This window comes from Heterocephalus glaber, unplaced genomic scaffold, assembly GCF_053883595.1.
Source record: "Heterocephalus glaber isolate CG9 unplaced genomic scaffold, H.glaber_assembly_v1.0 deba00001429, whole genome shotgun sequence".
In the NCBI taxonomy this organism is placed as follows: Eukaryota; Metazoa; Chordata; class Mammalia; order Rodentia; family Bathyergidae; genus Heterocephalus; species Heterocephalus glaber.
In genome coordinates, this window is record NW_028258294.1 from 28,101,354 (window position 1) to 28,124,002 (window position 22,649).

Below are 22,649 nucleotides of genomic sequence, written 5' to 3' on the forward strand. Positions count from 1 at the left end.
GTGACCCATTGGTTATTCAGAAGTGTGTTGTTCAATTTCCACATGTTTATGAAATTTTTTGAGTTTCTTTTGCTATGGATCTCAAATTTCATCACACTATGGTCTGATAATGTACAGGGGATAACTTCAATTCCTTTGCACTTACTTAAACATGTTCTATGTGTGAGCATGTGGTCTATTTTTGAGAATGACCTAAGTGCAGCTGAGAAGAATGTGTATTCTGATTTTGTGGGGTGGAAGACTCTGTAAACATCTGTTAAGTTCATTTGTTCAAGAGTTCGATTGAGGTCTAGTATTTCATTACTTATTTTTAGTCTAGTTGATCTATCTATTTGTGCCAGTGGGGTGTTGAGGTCCCCCACTACAATTATACTAGTGCATATATGACTTTTGATGTCCGGTAGTATTTGTTTTATATAGTTGGGTGCACTAGTGTTTGGTGCATAGATATTTATGATTGTCATCTCTTCCTCTTGGATTGTTCCCTTTACAAGGATGTAATGTCCTCCTTCATCTCTCTTAATCAGTGGTGGTTTGAAATCTACTTGGTCTGTCAAGAGGATAGCTACTCCTGCTTTTTTCTGGGTTCCTGTCGCATGGAGTATTGTTTTCCACCCTTTAACTTTCAGTCTATGAGTTTCCTTTTGAATCAAGTGTGTTTCTTGTATGCACATATTGCTGGATTTTTCTTCCTGACCCATTCTGCCAGTCTATTTCTTTTGATTGGTGAATTGAGACCATTAACGTTGATGGTTATAATTGAAACGTACTGACTTGTCATTGCCATGAGTTTTTCTTTTTGTTGGGTTCTCCCCCTTTACATTTAATTTCTTGTCATGCCAGAAGGGTTTATTCTGCTTTGCTTCCTGGGGTTGTGATCCTCAATGTCTGTTCCTAGGATATTGTGTAAAATTCTTTGGAGTGCTGGTTTGGCATTCACGAAGTTCCTAAGGTGCTCTTTGTCATTAAAGTATCTTATTTTTCCATCCATTTTGAAAGATAGTTTTGTAGGGTACATCAATCTGGGTTGGAGGCTGTTTTCTTTTAGGGCTTGTAATATGTCACTCTAAGCTCTTCTTGCCTTAATGGTTTGTGTTGAGAAGTCTGTTGTGATTCTGATGGGCTTTCCTTTGTATGTGATTTGTTTCTTTTCTCTCACTGCTTGGAGAACTTTGTTCTTCTGTTATATTTCTGGAATCTTAACAATTATATGCCTATGTGTAGATTTTGTTTGATCAAAGTAGCTGGAGTCCTATATGGCTCACTTATCTGTATGTCAGGCTCTTTTCCCCTGCTTGGGAATTTTTCTGCCATTATATCTGTGAAGAGATTTTTTATGTCATCTCCACTCTCTCCTGTTTCTTCATTGAGCCCAATCAGTGTTATGTTATTCTTCTTTGCATTATCTAGCAGCTCCTGGATTGATTTCTCATGTTCCCTTATAATTCTGAAGCAATTTTTCTTTTCTTGGTCACTAATTGCAATCTTATCTTCTATATCTGAAATTCTGTCCTCACATTGGCTCATTCTGCTGTGTAGACTTTCAATGGAGTTTTTAATGTCCTGGAAATCTATTTGCATCTGTTTTATGAATTCCATTTGTTTCTTATGTTGGGATTCCATCATGTTCCTCAGCTTCTCTCTAGATTTATTAATCATGTCTTGCAGTGGGAGCACAATTTCTCCTGTTATCTGAGAAATTATTTCTGATTTCATTTTTTCCAGATCCCCTTTTGTTGCCAGTTCAGTGGGTCCAGGTGGTTGAGTATCAGAGTGTTCCATCTCATTTCCCTTTGGGGTTGCTGTAGGTGATCTGGAAGTCTGGTTTTGAGACTTATTTACGTGTTTTCTCATGTCGACTGGTGTGGTGGTGGGGTGCTGTTGGCGTCCACTCGGCTCACCTCCTCTGAGCTGGGAGAGGTGGGCCAGGGCCCGAAAACGCTGGTAGGGATGGTGGTCCAAAAGCCCCTTCCTCTGGGCCGCGAGTGGCGGGATGGTTGGTGGCCGCGAAGCCCCTTACTCTGTACCAGGAGCAGTGGGACGGCGGCTCAGAAGCCCCTACCTCTGGGCAGGAATCCTTTAAATACTGAGAACTTTATTAGCTCCAGTACAGTGGTCTGGTGGTAAGGTGTCCTCTGCGTCTCTGTAGTGTGGAACCAGGTGGCTGTACAGAGAAGAGGCCAAAGGAGTGGGGCAGGGCTCCAGTGGATTGCTGCTGGGGCTTGGGCTGATTTGGTGTTTTCAGTGTGAGTGGCAACCTCGGGGCCCCGTCTGCATACCTGCCTGTCTGTAGCGAGCTGATTCCGTGTTTTCAGCGTGACTAGGGACCTCGGGACTGCGTACACAGACCTACCTGTCTGCAGCGGGCTGGTTCTGTGTTTTCAGTGTGACTGGCGACCTTGGGACCGTGTCTGCAGACCTGCCTGTCTGCAGCAGGCTGATTCAGTTTTTTCAGCGTGACTCTTGTATACATTTTAACTGATAAATTATATCAAACATTTAAAGCAGAAAAAAGAAGGAACACTTCTCCCCTCATTTTAGGAAATCAACATTGTGCTAATCTTAAAACTTGATAAAGATAATAGAAGAAAAAAGTATGAACATAGATAGAAATTTGTTTAACAAAACAAACTATTAGAAGTCAGATCTGGCAGTATGTAGAAAGTGGTTTTGTTATAGGGATGGCAGTGTTGGTTCAGCTTTGGAAGATCCACCCCCAAAAGTCATCATTTTAACAGCGGATAAGAATAAGCCATATGATCCTGTCACTAGTTGGAGAAAAAGTATTGTACTAAATTCCACAGCTGTTCATGGTAAAAGCTATCAGGAGACTAGAAGTAGAATAGAAACTTCTCAACAGATTAAAGACATGTACTCCATACTTCCAGCAAAAAATCCATATATGAATGGAGAAGATACAATGATTTCTTCTTAAGGTGGGGAACAAGGGCAGATATGCTTACTCTTTATCTGCCCATTAAACTTTGAAACATAGGCTTAAACCAAAATAGTCTGGCAATAAAATGACACATTTAGGATAGGATTGGCAAGATAGAAGCAAAATCTTTATATGTAGATGAAATGATAATCTACAGAGAAAATACTAGAAAATCTCTAGGAGCCCCTAGAACTTGTATTTGAATTTATCAGGATTAGAAAACACAAGGTATATATAAAAATTCAGGTCTGTGTATACTTGCTATAAAGGAAGAATTGGATATTGAAATTTAAAAGTTATGTAGGAGTACAAAGAGGTAGAAAAGTTAAAAAAACACAGTGTTGGAAGACATTTAGTATCTAATTTTAAGACTTCTTCTAAAGCTACAGTAATCAAGGCAGTGTTGGTGTAAGGGAAGACTTATAGATCATTGGACTAAAACAGAGAATCTAGAAATAGAACCACACATATATGGTCCACTGAGTTTTGAAAGATTATTTAACATTAGCCTTTTATAGAATATAAACTCAATTCAAGAGTCGAGGAAAAGATAGTGCTTTCAGCAAACAGCACTAGAACACCTGGTATCCGTATATAAAAAATTAACCTCAACCCTTTATTTCCACACATAAAAATAACTTGGAGGGATCTATGAACCTAAATATGAAAGGCTAAAAGTATAAATCTTTAAGAAGAAATTATAAGGGAAAATGTTTATGAATTTAGGGCAGGCAAGAACTACCTAGGATAAAAAAAAACATGATGGATAAAAGAAAAAAATTGATAAATGAGATTCCATCAAAATTTAGAACTTTATCTATTTTTTTGTGTTAGTTTTTTGTTTTTGGTACCAGGCCTTGAACTCAGGACCTTGTGCTTGTGAGGCAGGCACGGTACCAGTGAGCTAAATCCCCAGCCCAGAATTTAGAACTTTAAATGACATCATTAAAATGAAAAGTAGTCCTTAAACAGACCATAGATACAGTGGATATAACCTATGACCAGAATATATAAAGAACTCTTACAGCTCATTAATAGATAACCCAATTAAAAAGTAGACACAAGAAGATGAAAAATAGCTAGTACAGCACAAGGAAAGGTGTGCAACTATAGAATCAGAAAAATACTAATCAGTACAATAACAAGATTGAATTATATACTCATTAGGGAGATGAAATTAAAAGTTTTAAAAGCCTTGTCATGACTTTTTCTTTTTGTTGGATTCTCCCCCTTTGCGTTTAATTTGTCATGCCCATTGGATTCATTCCACTGGGCTTCCTGGGGTTGTGATCCTCATTGTCTTTTCCTAGGGTATTGTCTAAAATTTTTTGGAGTGCTGGTTTGGTATTCATGAAGTTCCTGAGGTGCTCTTTCTCATGAAAGTATCTTATTTCTCCATCAATTTTGAAAGATAGTTTTTCAGGGTACATCAATCTGGGTTGGAGGCTGTTTTCCTTTAGGGCTTGAAATACATCACTCCAAGCTCTTCTTGCCTTGAGAGTTTGCATTGAGAAGTCTGTTGTGATTCTGATGGGCTTTCCTTTGTATGTGATTTGTTTCTTTTCTCTCACTGCTTGTAGAATTTTTTTCTTCTGTTGGATTTCTGGAATCCTAACTATTATATGCCTATGAGTAGATTTTTTTGATCAAGGCTATTTGGAGTCCTATATGCCTCACTTATCTGTATGTCAAGTTCTTTTCCCCTCCTTGGGAGGTTTTCTGCCATCACTTCTGTGAAGAGTTTTTTTATGTCATCTGCACTCCTCTTTCTTCATTGACTCCAATCAGTCTTATGTTATTCTTGTTTGCATTGTCTAGCAGCTGCTGGATTGATTTCTCATGTTCCCTTACAATTTTAAAGCAATTTTTCTTTTCCTTGCCACTAATTGCAATCTTATCTTGTATATCTGAAATTCTATCCTCACATTGGTTCATTCTGCTGCACAGAGTTTCAATGGAGTTTTTAATGTCCTGGAAATCTATTTGCATCTGTTTTATGGATTCCATTTGTTTCCTATGTTGGAATTCCATCATGTTCCTCAGATACTCTATTTTTTTTTATCTGTGTCCTCTCTAGATTTATTAATCATGTCTGACACTATGAGCACAATCTTTGCTGTTATCTGAGTAATTATTTCTGATTTCATTTTTCCCAGATCCTCTTTTGTTGCCAGTTCAGAGAGTCCAGGTGGTTGAGTATCAGATTGTTCCATCTCATTTCCCTTTGGGGTTCCTGTGGTGATCCGGAAGTCTGTTTTTAAGGCTTGTTTATGTGTCTTCTCATTTCTACAGGCGTTGGGGTTGCTTCTGGTGCCCGGGCAGCTCACCTTCTCTGCCCTAGCAGTGTGAAATGGCAGCAGGGGAGCTTCCTTCTGGTTGCTGGGACTGGTTCACCTTCTCTGCTCTAGGAGCATGGAATGGCAGTGGGGGAGCTTCCTTCTGGGTGCTAGGACTGGCTTACCTTCTCTGCCCTAGAAGCATGGGATGGCGGTGGGGGTAAAGCATATCATTAAACAAATGGACTTAACAGACATCTACAGAGGACGTCATCCAACAATGTAGCAGACATCTCTGCTCAGTACCAGCAGGCTATATATATAAGTGGCACATGCTTATTGTTTTTCTATAATTCGGCTCTATTGTTTTCTCTTAGGAGTATGACCAAGGCTTTATGTGACTCAAATGGGCGTGTCAGATAGCAGAGTTTGGTTACTATTACTCCTTTGCTAATGGCTGCTACCGAAACTTTAGTCCTAGTCCATGAAGTAGCAGGGTTCAGCTGAGTTCACTTCCAGCTGAGGTCAGCCTGGCTCCAACCAAATCCCTTCCCCTGAATTATGGCTTCTCACTGATCTGATAGTTTCCTGGTTAACTGCAACCCAGTATCAGTACCCTTTGATCTTTCCAAGCAAGACAAGAAGTGCCTTTCCCCTTTACATTACTGTTTGCATATCAGTTATCCCTGCCTGCATATCAGCCATCCTCACATGCTTCCAACCAGATGCTTCCAGACCCTTTGCACTGTGTCCCTACATGTCTGCAAAGCATACCCTGCCCACTTTTCCATGCTGGTAGTCAATAAAATACTGGGTGCCCTTGGCACCCCTTGTCTTTGCTGCCCAGAGCAGCACTGATTAGCCCAAGACCCAGTTCTCTCTAAGTCTTATTTCTTGTTTTTATTATTAGCTTGTGTTATGTGTCTCTCAGGAGATTGTAGATTTACCACAAAAGTCTACGGTGATGTCCTCTTTCTCATTCCCTATACAACAGTAGAATAGTACATGTAACTTTTTTTCAAAGGAGACTATATCTCAGGCCATAAATCATGCTTAAATAAATACAGAAGAATTTCAGTATTCTTCTACATACTATCAGGTTGTAGGGTCACAGTGCAGCACAATTCTTTGCCACACATTTCCCCCCATGGTGCAGTCTTCCTGTTCTTCTGCCTTTTGTTTCTGCAGTGAACTGTCCTGTGTATGAGACATAGCTTCACTCTTCTTGCCTCCTTTGTTCTCCACTTTTCTTTACTTTTTTCTTTTTATTCCTCTATTTTAAATAAAAGTTGCATTTACCTGTTCATTGATTGTCCTGGCCAATTCTTTGGGTGGGACAGAAGAATCTGGACCCACTGGACATCACGCCATCCAGCAACACCCTCACCCATGGAGCTTTGAGACAGTAGCCCCTCTATCTCCCCTCTATCTTCTTGAGATCTCTGGTCTTTGAATAAACCTGGTTCTTTCCAATATTCCTTTCTGGAATATTGGTCTTTGCGTGGCAGGCTGTATGGACCCTCAGTTCTAGAATGGCATGTTTGGAGGCAGATTTTTTTTCCTCTTGACTGCAGTAGGTGGATCATTTTAGGGTGTTTTAATCTTTTTTACTCCAGGTATTATTCACTTTTGTGAGAAATGGGTGTTATCAGAGAGTTGTAAGATGTGTAAGGGGGTGGCTAAATGATACCCACTCTATTGTCCTCTCTGTTCCCTTCAACTTTTCCACCAGTTTGGAAGTCCAATAAAGATCATCCCTAAACTATTTGTTCTCTGAATTTGCAGAAATGATACAGGTTTAAGGGTGTGAATTGTGCAGATAGGATTGATTTTGCTGTTGTTTGTTTCTAAGAAATAAAGGGGGAAAAGTATTACAGTACTTTGTAGGCACTGTGGCCATCTTCTGCTGTGGCTTTGGGATATAACCAGGAGTCTTCTAAAGAGAGGTTGGCAAACTTTCTGTGAAGGGCCAGGTAGTTGATATTAGGCTTTGTGGGCCATACATTATGGCACATCTATATAAATAATCTATAAAGTCTGGCTGTAGCTGTGCTTCATTAAAATCATACTCACAAAACCAGGCAGCAAACTGAATTTGACCCACAGGTCAGTTTGCTGATCCTTGTCTGTAGGGCAGCAGCAAAACCAAAACTTCTTTTTCTTTCTCTGGTGACCTCTGAAGATTATGATGCACAGCCGAGCATTGCAGTGGTTTATAGTGGAGTGCTAAACACATTCTTCTCCACCTTCCTTCTGGGAGGTCAATAAACCTTTGAAAGATGTGCCATAGTTTGAGTAGCACACTTTGCCTATGCTGTGTCTGGGATCAGAGACTGCAGAGTGTGTTGCCTTCTGTCTCCCTCCTTTTTCAGGCATCCATTGCTTGTGAAAACAGTTTGTCAGCTGATGATCTCATAGTGAAAGGGAGGAACATGCATCCTCACAATGTCCTGTTTAGGAGAGCATCTTTCAAATGAGGTTTGTTGCCTGAGACAGCATGCTATTTGAATAAATGATTCTTTAATGTTGGTTCTGAAAGAGCTAAGTCCATATTGTTTCTTTGACTCCATCTTGTCTTTGAATTTGTTTTTTTTTTCCTTCCAAAGTCTCCAGAATTAATATCTCCTACAATTACCATGCATTCCAGGAATAACAGGGCTGATTGATGAACATTTTATAATCAGGAACCAAAACTGTCCCCCAAGAAATGGTGACATTCTTGGTGCTCCAAAAGCTGTGCATGGCCAGTCCTGAGACAATGGCCTAAGGTAATGATTAACCAGGACACAGCCAGAACAAGATGACCTGGACTGCTAACCATGCAAACTACCAACCCTTGTCTTTGTTCACTTTTCCTTGGTAATCCTGAGAATGCTGCAAGCACTTTTGAAGATGAGTATCGGGTTACTTAGACCTCTGTGCTTTCCTCTGTGGCCACACTGAAAACAAAGCTGCTTTCCTGCCTTCACCACTGCTCATCTCTGCTTGGCTTTCTGGGATGAGTCCCTGAGCCTATTCCACTGGGACTCCCTGGCACTGGGGACTTTAACCCTAGGTAACAATTCTACCTTCTCTCCAGTGAGATATGGAGTGACTTGTAGGGATTAAGAAAATGTTTTAATATTAATATCTTCACTATTTGAGGGTAGAAAGTAATACTGCCTGGGATACATTAAGAATTGTGGCAAAGATGATGTCTAGATTATAAAATGAAATACAGCTGTCATCCATTTATTGCCTACAGTGTAATTTAAATAAATGAACCCTACAAATATATCTTTCCCCATTTGTGAATCATGAATAATTTGGCAGCATATTCCCAGATCAGAGCAGTAGTTCCTGCATTTACCATATGTAGTGAAATAATTCTCCTGAGTACCGAAACTGAAATTCAGGACATTCAGTTTATGCAAATGAATGGCAGTAATAACTATTTGAGTAATGTATAGTTAAAAGGCAAAATGTTACTTATTGTGACATCAAACCATGACCCAGACATTTCTGGTATTTTGAAATAATGTTCTTCCTTCAGTATACTCCAAAATGAGTAGTAATCAGGTTGGACTTCATACACCACTGATTTATGTTATTAAAAGTTTGAGAGGTTGTGCTATCAGGATATATTTCTCTTATCTAATTTCAATCTTTAAGGTGTGTAATTAGAACTATTAGCAGCTTGGGCTATGGTTTGTTGGCATTTTGGCTCTTATTTCCTACACTGATAGCCCTTGAAGGATGACTAAAAGTAAACTCTCCTCTCCCAATTGATGTGACAATGATGGCTTTGTTAATGTTTTGGATATGAAAGTTGTCAAGGTAGCATGTTGTATTTGTGTGTATGTGCTGTATGCTTTGAGTGAAAATTTTTTTTTACTAGTTGGGATGGTTACAAATTTGTATTTTTGACTTATGAAAGCTTTCTCAAAATGTATTTCATTTTGGAAAGAATCAGGGCTTCTATTGAGAAGTAATGGTTGAACTCAGTTCTGCAAAACCATGATGAGCTAGGCAGCCTAATGTAGAGAAAAATTTTCTTACTGTGAAACAAAAATGAATGATCCAGTAGATTGTGTTTTATCTGACACTGACTCCTTTTAAATCTTTTTTTCCATATAAGCGTAAATGAAATTATACAAGAGTCTCAGATTTCTCCTTGTCCAAAAAAATATTGAAAGGTAAGTGTATGGTGATCTTGGGATATGTTATTGGATCTATTTGGTGTGTGGGTTTTTTTTTTTAAAGGAAGCTAATTTAGAGAGAAGTTAGCCTGTAAGGTCTTATTTTGGCAAATAATTCTGATATACTGGAAACCTATAAAAATACTGTTTTAACACCTTGTCACTCTTTCTGGATTGGTAAGAGAACATTAGTTAAAAAGTCAGAAGCCTCTGAATAACTGAAATGCAACCTGATTTTGTGCCTTAAAATAAGCAAGAGAACAAATGAAAATGTGTTCCCTTTGTATTAGTTTGCTAGGGCTGCCTTAAAAGTAGAGTTTTAGATTCCACAAATGAGATCATGTCTTTCTGTGCTTGGCTTATTTCACTTCATACAATACCTACCAAGTTTCCCCATGTAGTCACCTAGGATGGGACTTCCTTTTAAGGCTGTGTAATATTTCATTGTGTATATATACTGTTTCTTCATCTATTCATCCAGTGATGGACACAGGTTGATTCCATATCTTGGCGAATGTGAATAGTGCCACAATGAACATGGCATGTAGATACCTCAGCATGCTGACTTCATGTCCTTGTGATGTCTCTCCAGTGGTAGGATGACTGGGGCTTATGGTAACTCACTGTCTCCTCACCTGGTTGTCTCTGTGTGCACACTACCCCTTGGTGTCTCTTTGTTCAAATTTCTTCTTCTAAAAGCACCAGTCTTGTTGGATTAAAGCTTCCCATTGTATCTCATTGTAATTTAATCACCTCTTTCAAAACTCTGACTCTAATACTGGAATATTCTGAGGTATGGGGGGCCAGGGCTTCAACATGGGAATTTTGAGATGGGGAGGACATACCATTTAGCCTATAACACCCTATAAGATTTTTTCAAGAACCCTGCTCCCTTCCACACTGCCAGGTTTACAAGAAGCCCAGTACCAGTTGGTAACTGAGATACAGAAGTAGGTCACTGGGTTGCCTTTGCAAGGTTAAAATGTACTTGGAGCTACCAAAACTGAGTTTGGTAATACTTTGGCTTTACTTGTTCTAGAAATATGTTTATTTTGGGCCAGGTCATCTACTGTGTAGTTTTATAGCATTCTGTGCCTATAAGGAAATTATTACATACAGGATTTTTTTTTTCCCATTAAGTTTCTTGGTACATTTTATGTATAAAATACAGTTACATTCATCATTAGGATCTTGTACCATTACATAAGTATCTTGGTTCTTATTTTTTCCCCCTTCCCTTGCCCTCCGTTCACCCCCTCAACCCTTCCCTATTTGCAAAGACTTTGTTTCCATTTTTTTCCTTTTCTCATATTTTTTCTTTTCCCTTTTTTCCTTTCCCCTACCCCTCCCACTTCCCCTGCTCCTTTAGACCTTTTTTTCCTATTACACAATATCAATTATACATTTTTAAAATTACAATATCAAGATCTAGGAAACATTACCACAGATTTTATAGAATTTAAAAGGATATAGAAAGCATATTACAAAAATCTGTTTTGAAATAAATTTGACAACTTCTAAGTAGTACCTCGGAAGACAAATTAATGAAACTAACTCTGGAGGAAATATAAAATTTGAATAGCACCTATTAAAGAAAGTATATTCCTAGTTTGAAAACCTACCTATATGACAACAGCAGGCTCATATACATTTTAACTGATAAATTATATCAAACAATTAAAGCAGAAAAAAGAAGGAACACTTCTCCCCTCATTTTAGGAAATCAACATTGTGCTAATCCTAAAACTGGATAAAGATAATAGCAGAAAAATGTATGCACATAGATAGAAATTTGTTTAACAAAAGAAACTGTTAGAAGTCAGATCTGGCAGTATGTAGAAAGTGGTTTTGTTATAGGGACGGCAGTGTTGGTTCAGCATGGGAAGATCCACCCCCAAAAGTCATCATTTTAACAGAGGAAAGGAAAAAGCCATATGATCCTGTCACTAGTTGGAGAAAAAGTATTGGACTAAATTCTACAGCTGTTCATGGTAAAAGCTATCAGGTAGTAGAACAGAACCTTCTCAACAGATTAAAGACATGTACTCCATACTTCCAGCAAAAAAGCCTTATATGAATGGAGAAGATACAATGCTTTCTCCTTAAGGTGAGGAACAAGGGCAGATATGCTTACTCTTTATCTGTCCATGAAACTTTGAAACCTAGGCCCCACCGAAATAGTCTGGCAATAAAATGACACAACTAGGATAGGATTGGCAAGGTAGAAGCAAAATCTTTATATGTAGATGAAATGATCCTCTACAAAGAAAATACTAAGAAATCTCTAGGAGCCCCTAGAACTTGTATTTGAATTTATCAGGATTAGAAAACACAAGGTATATATAAAAATTCAGGTCTATGTATACTTGCTATAAAGGAAGAATTGGATATTGAAATTTAAAAGTTATGTAGGAGTACAAAGGAGCTAGAAAAGTTAAAAAACAAAAAACAACAAACATAAAACAGTGTTGGAAGATGTTTAGTACCTAATTTTAAGACTTCTTCTAAAGCTACAGTAATCAAGGCAGTGTTGGTGTAAGGGAAGACCTATAGATCATTGGACTAAAACAGAGAATCTAGAAATAGAACCACACATATATGGTCCACTGAGCTTTGAAAGATTATTTAACATTAGCCTTTTATAGATATAAACTCAATTCAAGAGTCAAGGAAGAGATAGTGTTTTCAGCAAACAGCACTAGAACACCTGGTATCGGTATATAAACAATTAACCTCAACACTTTATTTCCATTCATGAAAATAACTTGAGGGGATCTATGAACCTAAATATGAAAGCCTAAAAGTATAAAACTTTAAGAAGAAATTATAAGGGAAAATGTTTATGAATTCAGGGTAGGCAAGGACTACCTAGTATACAAAAAGCATGATGTATAAAAGCAAAAAATTGAATAAATGAGATTCCATCAAAATTTGGAACTTTAAATGACATCATTAAATGGAAAGGAGTCCTTAAACAGACCATATTTATAATGCATATAACCTATGACCAGAATATATAAAGGACTCTTACAGCTCATTAATAGACAACCCAATTAAAAAGTAGACACAAGAAGATGATAAATAGCCAGTATAGCACAAGGAAAGGTGTGCAACTGTAGAATCAGAAAAATACTAATCAGTACAATAACAAGATTGAATTATATACTCATTAGGGAGATGAAGTTAAAAGTTTAAAAAGCCTTGTCATGACTTTTTCTTTTTGTTGGATTCTCCCCCTTTGCGTTTAATTTGTCATGCCCAATGGATTCATTCTGCTGGGTTTCCTGGGCTTGTGATCCTCTTTGTCTTTTCCTAGGGTATTGTCTAAAATTTTTTGGAGTGCTGGTTTGATATTCATGAAGTTCCTGAGGTGCTCTTTCTCATGAAAGTATCTTATTTCTCCATCAATTTTGAAAGATAGTTTTGCAGGGTACATCAATCTGGGTTGGAGGCTGTTTTCCTTCAGGGCTTGAAATACATCACTCCAAGCTCTTCTTGCCTTGAGAGTTTGCATTGAGAAGTCTGCTGTGATTCTGATGGGCTTTCCTTTGTATGTGATTTGTTTCTTTTCTCTCACTGCTTGTAGAATTTTTTTCTTCTGTTGGATTTCTGAAATCCTAACTATTATATGCCTATGTGTAGATTTTTTTTGATCAAGGCTATTTGGAGTCCTATATGCCTCACTTATCTGTATGTCAAGTTCTTTTCCCCTCCTTGGGAAGTTTTCTGCCATCACTTCTGTGAACATATTTTTATGTCATCTGCACTCTCTCCTCTTTCTTCATTGACTCCACTCAGTCTTATGTTATTCTTCTTTGCATCGTCTAGCAGCTGCTGGATTGATTTCTTGTGTTCCTTTACAAGTTTAAAGGAATTTTTCTTTACTTCCTCACTAATTGCAATCTTATCTTCTATATGTGAAATTCTATCCTCACATTCATTCATTCTGCTGTGCAGACTTTCGATGGAGTTTTTAATGTTCTGGAAATCTGTTTGCATCTGTTTTATGGATTCCATTTGTTTCCTATGTTGGGATTCCATCATGTTCCTCAGATCCTCTTTTTTTTTATCTGTGTCCTCTCTAGATTTATTAATCATGTCTTGCTGTACGGAACAGGGGAAGGGGACATTACCAGAACCTCTGCAGTTAGTCCTGGTCTCCTGCGAGCCACAGCAGCACATGGCAAATTACAGGAAATGTAGAAAAATGAGACTGAGAAGAAGCTGAGCTTTGAGTGTGATCAGGGCTGCTCTGGGCGGCAAAGACAAAAACCCCCAGCTTACTGCACCTTTTATTCAGTACATCGGGAAAAACAAATGTAACAAATGACTTGCAGAAGAGTTCAGTAGTTCACATTGGGATAAACAAGGTGTAACAAAAGGCTTGCAGAGAGTTCAGTACATCTTGGGTAAATAAGATGTTAACAGTCCAAGAACAATGAGGAACTGAGCAGATGTTTGCTCTCCCTGGATGTTTTCAGCTCCCAGGATGTTTCTTGTCCTGGAGAATTACAGCATCACTGGATCACTGAAGTCTCAGTTGTGACGGGAGGCCAAACTGGAGTTATTCTGTAGCTGGGCTGTAGGCAAGAGAACTAGGTTAACCAAATGATTTTTCCCTAGAATTATGTAGCATTGCTCCCAACATCTTGCACCATGAGCAAAAGCTTTGCTGTTATCTGAGTAATTATTTCTGATTTCATTTTTCCCAGATCCTCTTTTGTTGCCAGTTCAGAGAGTCCAGGTGGTTGAGTATCAGATTGTTCCATCTCGTTTCCCTTTGGGGTTGCTGTAGGTGATCAGGAAGTCTGTTTTTGAGGCTTGTTTACATGTCTTCTCATTTCCTGGGGGGTGGCTGCTTCTGGTGCCCACGTGCCTCACTCTCTCTGCCCTAGGAACTTGGGATGGCAGTGGGGGATCTTCCTTCCAGGTCCTGGGACTGACTCACCTTCTCTGCCCTAGGAGCTTGGGACGGTGGTGGGGAGCTTCCTTCTGGGTGCTGGGACTGGCTCAGAGGATTATTTTAATGTTGCATTTCCTGACTACTATGCAAGTTTCATCAGACAGGAGCCATATTGGTCTTGTTCCTCACCATATTTCCTAGCTCCAAGTACAGTACCTGTAGAGGTACTCACTAACTTATTCAATGACTTACTGTGCCTTGATAAGCCATCACGTTCTTAAAAGATGTGGAGTGTTCAGGGTGGCAGTTCACACTGTTGCCAATCAGCCTAGGGTTCTTTTGTTTGATTCAGATGAAAACTGTGAATGGCAAAGTGCAACTTTGCTAGTGGCACGAATGGCACTGGATAATGCAAACACTGACAGTTGGCATAGCATGCTGCTGGTCTTTGCTACTGCTGGCCACCACCTTCCAATGTCAGTTTGTGCTGGGCATTGTAAGTTGACTCTACCAGGTGCTGGTCTTTGCTGGCTACATCTCTGAGTGTTTATTGCTCTTTCTTTTTTAAGACTGCTCTGTCCATACTACTCAGGATAAAAATCCCAAAGTTGATTTACAGGACTTTAGGAGCCCACACTATCTGAGAAATAAATCAGGAGTAGGTTTACAGGAACACCGAAGCGAGTCCATTTTTTTTTTTTTTTGTATCGGGGATTGAACTCAGGACCTTGTGCTTGTGAGGCAGGTAGCAGCACCACTGAGCTAAATCCCCAGCCCAAAGTGAATCTATTTTACAGAGCCTATGCTACAGCAAAAGGGTTCAGCACACAGGAAATTGCCCTCCTATACTAACCCTAAGAAATGGCTAGGAGTGCTGCTTTGCTGCTTATATAGCAGCCTGTTTCAGTAAGGGGCGGGGCTGAAACTAGGGAATCTTCAGGAAGGCTTGCTGTGAGGGTTAGGTGTGCAAATAAGGGAGCCAGATTCCTCCTTCCCTAATTTTGACATGCCTTAGTGCCCCCTCCTTTCTTCAAAAGGCTACAGTAGCATTTTGAAGTGGCTAGGAGCTGGTGAGGGTCGCTGCATTGACAGTTGTGCTACAATGATGTTGGGATGAAGAGTGGCAGCTTGTCCTTGGAGAGGACACTGAAGCAAGTTGTTTCAGTCCATGAGGGGGATTAGGGGGAACAAAGGGAGGTGTGGGAGAGGGATGTGGGAGCCTCCAGCCAAGCCATATCTCCCTTTCAGCCTGAACAGGAGAGAATCAGGTCTGTCTCAAGAGCAGTTCTGGTCTGCAGTAGGACACATGGGGAAGTCTGTTGCTGCTCTTGCTAAGTCTGCCAGCAGCATTTATCCTGGGTAAAACCTGTGAGAGGTATACCTTTGCTTGGAAAGTGCTTTTGATTTGGAGAGGGAAGTTGGAGACTTGGATCTAAAAGCTGATCTAAAGGAATTACTGAACATGAATTTATTGTTGAATTCAAGGTGTTGGAAGCTTTGGATCATCTGCAATGAACCTCAACAGATGGGCTGGGGGTTCTGATCATATTTAAACTGGTCAATCAGACTTTTGAGTTTCTCTGGAAAGAATCATGACTTTTTGGCTGGTCCCATCATCAGTGAAAAGGTTTGTCTTTATCTGTCCATTTTTCCTTCAATAACCTATATTAGATCATTATTGCAGTTGACAAGAAGCAGGTAGAGACTTCATCTAAATACGCTGTTCTTCTAGACAAGCCCTCCTGGGGCGGGAGTGTTGTGGGATGTTGTGGTGTTCATTGATTCCAGGCTCTTGTCCCAGTCAAAAAATTGGACAGAGGCAACCTATGAATAAAAGAGTTTCACTTATTGAAGATAAAAGAAGAAAAAATAGAAGTGGAAAGAGGAAAGAAGAGAAGAAGTGGAAGTGAAAAGAAGACAAGAAAATACACCCTGCATGAAGAGCAGGTCACTGGAAGAATAAGAAGACAGTTGCAATTAGGCCAAAGGCCACAATCTTATATACCCAACTAACATCAGATCCAGGCCATCTGAAGCTGTTCTGCTCCTGTGATTTGACAGCTTTCTGTGATTGACAGGTCATGCCCTATTGTCCAGCCTCCTTGCCATGCCCTAATCTTCTACATCAATAGGTAAAACCTTGGTGTCATTTAGAATCTGATTGTCAAGTTTGCAGATTGAAAGAGTTTGTCACTTTATCTGACTGAATGAGACTGTGAGACAGGTGTACAGGTAATCAAAGTAAATCTGTTTGTTAAATTACTTTGGGAAGAACATATTATAGTATGTGGACCTAGCATCTTTTAATAAATCCTCTACCTAAGAAGTAGAATAATTCAGAATACTATTATATCAATAGCAAAAGAAAGGAAGCTAGATGGTTTAGAGGGATGTTTATTTTAGGTCATGGTGAAACCTGTTCAACTTTTGTTCTACCCTGCTTGTGTCTGCCAGGATCTCCTCTACTCGGTGAGGATAAAACTTCTTGATTTTCTATGCATCTATATACAAAAGAAGAAAAAATAGTGTCACGAAACATGTACCTGACACGCAACTTTAACAATTAACAACATCCTGGGGTTCTTGTTGAAAGGAGAGAACCTCCAAAACAGAGCTCAATTCTTTTTTTTTCCAGTCCACAAATTGCAGAAAGAGAAGTGAGGGAGCCTGTTCAGTGCCCATGGGTCCTGACTTAAACAATAGGAGACATTCTGATTTGTAAATCAGTTCTAGCTGGCTTAATAGGAAATCAAATCTTGGAGCGTTTGTTTGACAGTTTTTCTTACTTTGGAAGTCCTGTATATGATTGATTGAGCTCTGGGCTCCTTAGGTCTTTACCAAGGACTTATTTGCTCTGAAAATGTAGATATGCTACAGAAATGGAAGAGAGAGAGATCATTTGTATCTAAGAGTATCTAAAGTGTTAAGATGAAATGCCACATGCATCTGGCTGTTGTAGTTTGGTAAACAGGTCACTTAGAGAGATGTATAATCAAAAGAAGTAACTTTTCAGGATCTGAAACATGAAGTGAGAGGATAAAACTCTTTGCACATCAGTTTAGCTTCTTCAGCACATGGATTAATATGCTTTCATGCTACCAATCTCCAAATGTTAGGTGAGTCTTAGGAATTTAGCTCAGTTGGGGGAGAGTCTCCATAAGTTTTTGTTTTGTTTTTGGTACCGGGCATTGAACTCATGACCTCATGCTTGCAAGGCAGGTGCTGTGCTGCTGAGCTACATCCCTGGCCCAGTCTCCATAAATTTTAATGATAGAAGTGTTTTATTTGATAAATATTAAGATTCAAACAATCTGAGAAATAATTTGTACTTTTTTTCTGACATTTGGGCTCTAAAACTAGAGAGTACAAGATAGGCCTTTTTTTCTTTTTCTTTTTTAAATTGAAAGAGAATATATATACTTTTATATATGAATTTAAGTGCTTTAATATTAGGCATATCCAAAAGCTTTGGATTATTTTTTAAACTAACACCCACTTTTAGTAACTCAAGAGGTCAAACTGTCTTTTATTTTTGGCTGTATTAAAGATTGAACCCAGAGAGACAGGAGATTAGGGCATGGCAAAGTGGCTGGCCAAATAGGCATAACCTGTCAATCACAGAGATTCAGGACATGTGCAGAACAGCTTGCAAGCCCTGCACCTGGTACCGATCAGAGGATGCTGTCTTCAATTCTTCTGACACAAGATCAAGTAGGTTTTTGATAGGATGGCCTAGATCTGACATCAGAATGAGGGTTTAAAAGATGGCAGCCACTGGCTGCCATCTCTGTTTGTGGCCACCACCTTCTCTGTTTCTCAGTGGACTGCCCTGCACTCTGCAGAACATACTTCTTTTCCTACTTTAATTGGCCCACACTCACTCTGCAGAGTACTTCTTCTCCCTTCTTTTTCTTACCTGTAATATCTTTAATAAATGTAAAGCCTTGCTACCTCATTTCCTGTCAGATTGTTTGTTCAGAACAAGAACCTAGAAAGAATCCTGGGGAAAAGCACAGCACCCCATTACCCTGCTAATGCCAGAGCCTTTACACTGAGTTACATCCCTGGCCTTTTAATTTTGAGACAGTATCTCACTAAGTCATTAAACTGCTTAGGTTGGGCTTGAATTTGCAATTCTGCCTCAGCCTCTCAGAGTGCTGGGATTACAGGTGAGTGCCACCCTGCTCAGCATACAAATTGTCATTTTAAAGTTTTTTCTGGGGGAGGGTAGTACTGCGAATCAAACCTAGGGATACTCTACCACTGAGCTACAGCCCTAGTCCTTTAATTTTAATTTTAATTTTGAGATACAGTCTTTCTAAATTGCCTAGGTGGGATTCAAATTTGTAATCCTTCTGGGTCTCCCTAAATGCTGGGATTACGGGTATGTGCCACCATGGCCAGCTGAATTTTTTCTTTCATGCATGATGATATCACCTAATGTTTACTTTAATCAACTTTTTATTTTTGAATGTTTCTGAACTTTTAGAAAAGTTCTGATAGTGAAGGTTCTGCATCCAGTTTCCTCTAGTGTTAACCTCTTACATAACTATGGTACCTTTGTTAAAAATAATATTAACATTACTATGGAACATAAATTAAGCTCCAGACTTTATTCAGATTTCATTAGTTTTTTCACTAATGTCCTTCTGTTATAGGGTCTTGTGCAGGATACTACATTGCTTTTAGCTTAATGTATATATATATATATATATATTTTTTTTAAATTTAAATTTAATTTAATTTTTTTATTTTAAATATTATAATCCAACATTTTTCTTTTTTTTTGTTCTTGATGAAGCAGACAAAATCTTGGATTTGGGCTTTGCTGATACTGTGAATGATATTACTGAAAATTTTCCTAAGGAATGTCAGATTTACTCTTCTCAGTCACACAAGCCAAACCTGTAAAGGACCTATCATACTGGAGTTTGAAAAACTTTCAGTTTTCTAGGCTCATGAAAAAGCAAAATGCAGATATAGACTCTTTGATTCAGCCAAGAAAATCAGTGTTTTTTTTTTTAGTTTAACAATTTGATATTTTAAATTCATGTTTTATAGGGAATAAAATACTTCATGTTACTTGAGGTGTAAAGCATAGTAAACATATTTGAATTAAAATTGTCCAAATTCTGGACATGAGACAGATGGGATGTGCCTGATTCATTAAGTTGCTAAATTAGCCAGTTTCGATTTAAACTTTCGATTCTCCTGCTTCATACTCCAAGAGTTCTGGAATTATAGGTGTGCACCATCCTGCCTAGCTTCTAATAATTATTTAAAAGGGAAAATAGTGGTCTTTACATAGCAGTTTGTTATGTATTCCAGGGACTGTAAGTTCAATGCTGGGGTGAATTAGAAAAAATTTCAAATTTGAAATATATTTGCTTTCTTTTCTTTTTGGTTATTTTGAAATATGTTTTCTGAACTTGCTGTTAGGTGTGTGCAAATTTAATATTATGTTTTTCCTCTTAGTTGGAAACATAAATCACTACAAAATTTTCCTTTTCTCCTCCTCCTCCTCCTTTTTGTTTTTTTGAGACAGGTTCTTTAGCCTGTAGTTCAGGCTGTCCTAGAACTCATTATGTAGTCCAGGCTGACCTCAAATTCATGGTGATCCTCCTGCCTCAGCCTCCTGAGTGCTGGGATTACAGGCCTGTGCCACCACGCCGGGCCTGATTTCTTCTTTTTTATTTTGGAATTATTTTAACTCAGAAAATTTTATAAAACGTATGGCAAATATTATAAATATGACAAAATGTTATGGTCTTAATTTTTTAATGGGAAATTAATTTTTGAGATTGTATCAAAATACAAAATTAAGTGACTGTCTGCTTCTATGGAATTAGACTAAAAGAAATGACATTAAAGAGCTTAAAGCCAAAGAGATATGTTGTAGAAAGCTTTACCCAATTAAAGAAAAGGTGAAAATATGGCTATCTGGAAGAAACAATAAGAGACATGCAGTCAATGGTGAATAAAAAATAAGTGAATTTTTATGTATCAGATTAGTATATATGAAAATTTAAAGACAAACCAATAGAGTTTTAATTGTATCTGTACATTTAAACTCATTAACATTGGTTCACTCTATATAAAAATACATATATTTAAAAATAGAATTTGGTCAATCTGATAAACATGAAATGAATCCTTATCAAATCCTCATCCTTTACTCATATTTTTATACCTCCATTTATATTTTCAATGATGTATTTATATAATTTTGGTTGTATATTTAGCCAAAGTGATATTCAATAAAATTTGAAAATATAGAAATTATTTAAGTAAATAATGGAAAGCAGTTTTAAAATAAATTTTCCAGTCAGGATAGAAAACTATATGCTTTACTTAAGGCAGAATATTTCTTAATAATACAATAAAACAACAAATAATGACTTTTTCCCCCTTTGGTACCAGGGATCAAACTCAGGACCTTGCGCTTATGAGGCAGATGGCAGCACCACTGAGCTAAGTCCCCTGCCCCAAATAATGACATTTTAAGGGGAAAATTGAATAATGTAAAATTAAAAATATGGACAGTATCTAAGTAATTCTAAAATTTTCACTATGAGCCTTGACAGGAAGGGTTAAACTAGACATTTAAGAGAAGGCTTATGCAGAACTATACATAATAAACAGTTTTAAATGATAGAAAAGAATGGCATTAATATTAGATTTCTAGAAAACAAAATTAAGAATGAAAGAGCAAAATGTTCTTAATTCACATCCATTAACAGCATTCTAGCAAAGCTTCAGGTATAAAGAGGAAATTACTGAGGGAAAAACTACCATTTTAGTTGTTATTTAATAAAATATTAGATACTTAATATGAACATAGATAATTCATAGGTGGAAGGAAAATAGGGTTGTCTTGAATTCTGACAAACAGGAATGTTGCTAAAAAATACATGTAGAAAATATTGTGTTCTTTTTGGTAGATGTGAATGAAGTTTATGGCTATATTCAATATTTGGAGACCTATTTGTATACATTCCAAATGATAGAAATTTAAAAATACGTTGCAAACTTAGTTTGCCTAATTCTAGATCGTCACTTTTTAAACTTATATAATGAAATTTTTATTTTATTTTATTATTTTTAGTTCTTTTATTGGTACATTTTAGGTATACAATTCGTTTACATTTATCATTGGGTGTTTGTACCTGTACATGATATATCTTGGTTCTTATATGTTTCCCCATTACCTGTGTGCCCTTCACTCCCTCGGCCCTTCCCTATTTACATAGATTTCATTTCCATTTTTTTTTCTTTTCTCATAGTTTTTCCTTTCCCTCTTTTCCCTTCCCCTTCCTCTCCCTTCACTCCTTCATCTTTGGACCTGTTTTCCTATTTCAAACTATCAATTATTCATTTTAACCCTTGTTTACACTATCAGTTTCTCACACTAGAGAAACTATTCATTATTTACATGTGTGTCCTATTTATTTCACTTAAGAGTATGGCCTCGATATGCATCCATTTAGCTATAAATGACTCTAGTTTTTCGTTCTTTATGGCTGAGTAGTACTCCATTTTATAAAAAACCCCACATTCTCTTTATCCAGTTTCCAGCTGATGGGCACTTGGGCTGCTTCCAAGCTTTAGCTATTACAAACTGTGCCGCTATAAACATGGGTGCACATATATCACTGTGGTATGATTCTCTTAATTCTTTTGGGAAGATACCCAGCGGGGGAATAGCTGGGTCAAATGGGACCTCTAGTCCTAGTTCTTTGAGGTATCTCCATACTGATTTCCACAGTGGTTGCACCAATCTGCACTCCTCCCACCAACAATGGAGAAGGGTTCTTTTCTCCCCACAACCCCACCAGCATTTGTTATTTGTTGATTTCTTGATAGCAGGCATTCTTTCTCGAGTGAGGTGGAATCTCAGTGTTGTTTTCATCTGCATCTCTTGAATGACGAGTGACGGTGAACATTTTTTCATATATTTGTTTGCTGCTTTTACTTCTTTGAGAAATGTCTGTTCATTTCAGATGCCCATTTTTGAATTGGGTCTTTGAATTTGGGGGGTCTGATCTTTTTCAGTTCTTTATATATTCTAGACAGTAGTCCTTTGAGGTATAGCTGCTAAAATTTTTTTCTCATATTGTAGGTTGTCTGTTAGCTCTGTTGGTGGTTTCTTTTGCAGTGAAGAAGCTTTTTAATAAGATGAGATCCCAGTTGTTGATTCTTTCTGCTAGTTCCTGTACTGCTGAGGTTTTGTTCATGAAGTCTTTTCCTATGCCAGTGTGTTCAAGAGTTCTACCTAACTTATCTTCCGGCAAGTTTAGTGTTTCTGTCTTAATATTTATATCTTTAATCCACTTGGATCTTAGTTTAGTGCATGG

The 22,649-nt window shown here is 38.0% G+C and overlaps 1 protein-coding gene across 2 annotated transcripts in view; it reads left to right on the top strand.

Moving 5' to 3' along the window:
* The first annotated feature begins 906 nt into the window (after positions 1–906).
* Positions 907–22,649, top strand: part of LOC110344323 (high mobility group nucleosome-binding domain-containing protein 3-like) — a 638,706-nt gene continuing 616,963 nt past the window's right edge. The window contains exons 1-2 of one of the 2 annotated variants that reach the window (XM_087212223.1): positions 907–8,269; positions 9,332–9,389. The gene's annotated coding sequence lies outside the window, so the exon portion shown is untranslated. The other variant, XM_087212224.1, reaches the window with a different exon arrangement.